The sequence below is a fragment of the Natrix helvetica genome (genome assembly GCF_964273705.1).
Source record: "Natrix helvetica genome assembly, chromosome: 1".
Lineage (NCBI taxonomy): Eukaryota > Metazoa > Chordata > Lepidosauria > Squamata > Natricidae > Natrix > Natrix helvetica.
Window position 1 is genome coordinate 300,344,780 of NC_138548.1, and position 6,700 is coordinate 300,351,479.

The following is a 6,700-nucleotide window of genomic DNA, read 5'->3' on the forward strand; positions in this document are numbered from 1 at the left end:
ATAAATAATGTAGAGTCGGAGGTGCTGATCTCTCCAAGAGAGTGATTTTGAAGGGAGAAAGGCAATTAGGTTCTATGTCTGATTATCTCTCTTATTTTCCAAGCTCAGAATATGTGGATTTCGTACATATAAAACAAGTTGCTGCTTTAATGGTCGCTTTGCGACCTCTTTACGCCTCCCCTCCCTTTTTCGGAAAGTTGCTCCCAAAATAGGCAGGGGTAATCACGCGACTGCACCGAACCGTAGCACTGAAGCCAAACTAAGACACGGAGCAGCCCCGACCGGTTGCGTGGAGAGGTTGCGCAAGTTCCTGGGATGAGTTGTGTGCGTGGGGGATTTCCCCTCCTTGTCGGCGTCAGTAGCGGGAAGGAAGGAAGATCTTGGAATGATGCAGTTTAGGCCCATGTAGGAAACTTAGAAAACTCACATGAGTAGTATTTCTTTTCTAAACAATAATTTCTCTTATTTAAAAAAAAGGTCCGTTGGATTCAAGCTAACGCGCTTGGAGGCAAACAGGCTTATTTTAACCTTTATTCCAGTGGTTCCCAACCTTTTTTTGCCCATGTCCCACCTAAGCATCTCTAAAATCCTGATGCTCCCCCTGTGACATATAATTCTTATTTTACTCCAAAAGTGAACTCTATTCACACGGAGGAGGCCATTAACCTGATTTAAACAAGGCTCAAATTTCCCATATTAAAAATCAACCCCCCCCCCTCTGGGAACCACTGCTGCTTTATTCCTAGGAGTGTGAGTTCTGTTGTCTTTCAAGTTTGGGGGGCGGGGGCGGGATTCCGTCTTTCCAAAGGGCAAAATAGTTCCCTAGAATCTTCCTCCTTTCTGTTAATGAGGATAACAGCCTCGGAGAAAGAGGTGAAAAGCGCAGCAGATAGTCAGGATGATCTAGATCGAGTTTGACCTGTTGGTACTCATCCTAGGTTGGGAAGGAGGAGCGATCAGAGCTGCCAATCTTCTCTGCCTTTCTGGAAAACCTGTTCTGCAATCTCAACTCTGCAGTAGTTTGCATGGGAAAATCTGCGTTCCTACCAATGCCTGCTGGGGAGGAAAGGTTGTGGCTTAAGATACTCCGTGAACCCCTAGATCATTAAAGTGATCATTAAAATAATTTAGCATGACCTGTGAACCCAGCCAATTGCATATTTAGTGAAAGGCTTAAGATAATAGAAAGCCAACCTACACATATTCAAATGTGTGTGTGCTGTTTCATTAATTGTTTCAACTTTTCAGAAAGAGATTGGTTGTTGTGAATGGGTTAATGGGTTCGTATCTCAAACTCTGTATCTTAGGCATTTCTGAAAAATTACAGAAAAGCTGTTTTCTCAGCTTGCCAGGGTGCAAATAAAGGTGATCTCCAGGGCTGAGAAGCAGGGCTCTGTGGTCAAATCTCCAAGCCTGACAGATGATAGGGCAGCAATCCACAAAAACTCTGATACTGTTTGTGAGTGGCAGTGGTGAGAGGTATTCATTACCTGTGCTTGTTGTGTTGCTTATATTTTTACATTATACATTAGCCTTTGATCACCAAATGAAACTTAATCAAGGTTTGCCCCAGGGCAGCAGAGGCAGACTTCATTTTATTCTTGTAGGCCTGATAATTTAAGTTTAAAACGTGAAAGTATACTGTATTGGGAAGCCCTATCTCTTCGTTTTAAGGAAAGCAGTTTTAAAATTTGAGCCTGAATGTTTTGGTCTTGGTTTTCAATAGCTGAAAGTAAAGTAATTTAAAAGTTTAGCTAAAAATTTATTTTGGCAGCTGTTGAACTTCCTTTCAGAAGCAAGAGGGGCAAAACAACTTGAAAGCTAGCAAGTTTCAAATATTTCTTATAACAAGGTATTTTTGTAAAGCAAAGAGAAATCCTTAAAAGGAACTATAATATATAATTATTTTTGAATTACTGTGGTAAGCAAGACAATATTGAGAAGTCCGAGCTCTGAAAGGTATTCGCTTTCTAACCATGGCCATATTTATTTTATGCTAATAGTGGTAACCTTTCCCTTCCTCTATTTGGTTCAGAGTTAAAATGTGGCTGTCTGTCTTCTAATAAAAGAAAGTGGGCAGGGAACAAACAGGAGTAGGCGTGGCTTATTTCCTGGTTATTGCATGTGAAAGATGCATGATCTCAGTGCTATGATTCAACAATTCTGAAGTTTAATAATTCACAACAATAAATATATACAATATAACCAATGAAAACAAAATGACTCAGGATATTGGAAGAGTTCCTGTTTCTTAAACTGTCTGCAACTGCATTGCTTTTTTCTACATTCCGAGGTATACGTATTGTATTTTTATTGTTTATTTTTATCCTGCCTTTATCATTTTTATAAATAACTCATGATGGTGAGTGTATCTAATGCTCCTTCCTCCTCCTATTTCTCCCACAACAAACGACAAAACACTGTGAGGGGAGTTGAGTTGAAAGTGAGGGAAAGAGAGTCAGCCAGCCTGCTTTCATGCCTAAGGCGGGAACTAGAACTCACTGTCTCCTGGTTTCTAGCTTTGTGCCTTAGTTTGCTACATCCAGTATGATTTTAAAAATAGTTTCAAATTGGTTTTTATGTCTTAATTAATAATGTGCACTGGACTCAATTAATTCTGAGTTGAAATGCACTTTTTTGTGTTGCAGAAAGGCAGATACGTTTGCACAAACACGAAAAAGCAACAACTCAAATTCATTTGCTTGCATTTACTTTTCTTACCCAAGTGAGGAGAGGAGTTGAGTGGTTTGACAGCCCTCAAAGGCATTCCTTGTATATAAAAGGTAGACTTCTGTCAGTCACAGTGTTTTTTGGGAGGGATGTTGAGATTTGGGCTCTGGATTGTGTTCTTTGTTAGGTTTGTAGAAAGATTTGATGAACTTTGATGGAGCCAGGAATGATGTATGGCTTATGTACTTTTCTGATATTTTATTTCTCTATTCAAGCTTCTCAATCATTTACAAGAATTTCTCCTACCATTTTATAGCACATTAAGCAATTTTACCCTGCATTTCATATGCTGCCTGGCTATCTAATCACAGGACTTGCATACAAATTTACAGTTTGCCTTTCTTCCTGGAGGTCAAGCCAGAGCACATAGCAATACCACTTGAAACTTTGAGGGAGGGGGGAGTTATTTTGGATGCTTTTGATAAAGTTGCACAAGATGTTGCTATTTTATTGTGGATTGAATTCTGCCTCAGTTATAGATTTTACCTATTGTCGTTTTTCTGATGTTCGTTTTGCATTGTGGTTTTATGTGGTGTTTGTTATCCAGCATTGCTAGGGCAAGATGTAATAAATAAGGAACATTTTGTACAAAATGATATATGAAATCTAAAACATGAAACATGGTCATGCTTTTACTAGAAGGAAATACTGTACTGAGTTTTCTCTGTAGGGATGTGTGTTTTTAACAAATGCTCTGTTCTGCCTTCAGACTTTGGCATATCTCTGGATTATCATGTTTAGCCAAAAATAAAACAGGTTCTTATTTTCTTTTGACCCCCAAAATAAGTGCTTGGCCTTATTTTCGGGAAGGTCTTATTATTTTTGTGGTGTTGGAGGCGGCGACCGTGATCACCTCATGGCGGCTGCTGTGTTGCACTGCAATGGCAGCACAACACAACCGCTCATCAGATGGATGCTTTTCAATCAAAGCACCACTCAGCTGCAGGAGTAAACGGCGGTAGGTAAGGAGTGGGGCACGAGGCATGTTGCTGGGCCTGCCTCTCTTTGAAGCGGCTTTAGTGTGACAGAAGGGCCGCTGTGGCTAGGGTTGCAGGAGTGGCCATTAGGTAAGGGTGCGTGGGGCATATTCCCCCCTCCCTTCCCTCTCCCCCCAGCCTTGCCTCCTCACCTTGTGTTATTTGCGTGGCAAGCAACCAGGGGAAATGGCGGGGACCGGCTGCGCATGCATTTAAATATTTTTGGGGAGGGCTTATTTTTGGGGAAACGGGGTATGCTTGTTCTGGGGTTGGATAGGCAACTTTGGGAAGAATCTCCTCCAGTAGGAAGCCATTCAAGATGTTCTGGACATCATAGTCATGATAGAACAGGACTATTTTATCTTTGGACTATGTCAGGGAATCCTTAAACTGCTTTCAGTATGAAGGATGAGCTTATGAAAACTGATGAACTGCCATACAATGGCATGGTGCAGAGGCAGTTCAGCATGATTGACACAGATTTCTCTGGAAAATTCCTGTTGTGATTCAGTGATTCCCCTCCCCCCCGCCACATTCCTAGCTCTTGAGAACTCTCCAACAAGCCAGATGATACCAAGGGGACTGTGGCATTATTTGGAGAAGATGTGGGTTGCAATACTGTCCTCTTTAGTTTGTAACAGTTCTAAGCTAAAATACAGTAGAGCTCTCTAATGAATTTGTTTCATACAATTTCTGTGCTGATCCAATCCTAAGAAAGAGAGTGGGCAGCTCACATGGCTTGAATGTTCCCCTAGGGCAGGGGTGTCCAAACTTGGCAACTTTAAGACTTGTGGACTTCAACTCCCAGAATTCCCCAGCCAGCTGGCTGGGGAATTCTGGGAGTTGAAGTCCACAAGTCTTAAAGTTGCCAAGTTTGGACACCCCTGCCCTAGGGTCAGAACTAAGCAAGTCCTAAATTTTATTGTTGGTCATTTGACACAATTATATTCAGCAATCCTTCATAAAGAGAATTCATTTATACTTGCACAGCTACAGCGCTCCATTTTAAAGGTTACAAATTGCAGAGTTGGGGTTAGCTTGCTATCCCCCGTTTTTCTCCAACTAGATGTTGCATCCTGGGGGCTCCAAAAGATTGGATTTACCATTGTGCATTTACTTTTTATAGGGGTCAGGGTTGGATTGTTTTCCTCTTAAAACTTCAACATGGCTATTTACAATTCTTGGATGTAATCAGAAAGATAAGAAAAATATGCTTCTTTCAAATAAATGGCCTGTGCAAGTCCCTTTTCCTAGAGAGGTCAATTAATTAATAGAATGGCCATGCTCAGTGGCCTACCAGCCATCCTCTCATGTTTCCCATGGTATTGAAAGACATGGGACCTCTTAACAATAGTCATAATATCTATTAATCCCAATTAGTAATTTTATTCCATTGTTAAAACATAAAAGTGTATTGTGGTTATTGCACATGTACTGTATGCATTCCCTCTTCTTCCCTATCCTTCCAAATTCATATAAAATAATATCTCATTTCATAGATTATTTTGACACTAGGATAGGTAATAACATCAGCAAGATGGGATATTATTAGCATGCTGTAATTGAGTAGCGGCAGCTACAGTGCTCTGTAGTTAAGCTTCTCTTTCAGTAAATATACTATTCATTTTATCAGAGACATAGATCTACTTCATGAAGAAACAAACTCTAGGCAGATCCTTTCATTTCTACTTTATGAGCTCCGGTGATGAAAGGATGGTGCAGTATAGCTTAATTGGTTTAATGAGGCGTACCTTGTTGAATGACTAGTTTGAATCAGAAACAAAGCATATAGGCCGCACTTTGTGGCAAAGAAGCCAGGCTAATGTAAGACCAATAGTGAAAAAAGGCAGAAAAAAGGCTAATTAATTTAAGTTACTTTAAGACAGACATGGTTGGCTATGTGCCCTAGATTCTTAGCTGTGCATTTAATGGAAGTCTTTTAAAATCTGTTTTAGTTTTACCATTGATATAATCTGAAGGTAGCAGAATTATAAACTTGGACATCATAATTATAGAAAAACCTTTGTATGTTGCTACTACTATTATTTATTAGATTTAATATAGCATATATTTTATTGAAAGAAAATTTAACATTTTAATTGTTTGTTATTCCAATTTACTGTTAAAAACTACTTTTACCTGTTCCCCTTTTTCTATGTTCTAAGGGTTGGAGGTTGACTGTTAAAAATTGCACAGATATTTAGGACGTTATTGAACCAATGTTAGGAAACTTGCAGTCATCAGCACATTCATTTGAGAATTAAACTCACTGAATTTCATTTCATTTCATTTCATTTTCATTTCATTTATTGGATTTGTCAACCGCTCCCTCTCCCCAAGGGGACTCGGGGCGGTGTACAGACAGAATAAAATACATTATATACAACAATTACAAAACCCCATAAAAATAAATTAAACACAAGTCTGTACAATAGTGCAAAGATTAATCAGATTAAAACCAAATTAAAATACCCCAAAATTTACAAATGATGTCATCATCATCATCATTTTAGCCATTGTCTATCCACTGTGGGATGAAGGCCTCTTCAGCATGTTTCCAACCTATACAGTCCTGAGCTCTCTTTTGCCAATTGGGGCCACAAGACTTGCTGATGTTGTCGTTTAGGTCTCTTTCATGGATACTTTTTATCAAGTGGGATCAATTCTGTGACTCCCTTGGTCCACCTGCCATCAGTTCTTTTTGCTATGTAACCAGACCATTTCCATTTCAATTCTTTTACTCTCTTGATGGTGCCGGGCAAGTATCTTTCCATGGCTTGTTGGGGCACTTGTAGCTTTTGTATCGATTGTGAGGTTAGTGTTCATGATTCACGGGCATATGTTAGGACAGGTAGTACACAGATGAAAAACTTTTCAGGCATTGGGGGAGGTTGCTCTTGAAAAGTATGTTTAGCTTGTCGAATGCCTACCAATCACTTTTAACAATGCTGTTCAATTTTCTTTATTGTATCATCTTCCATTGAGATCCATTG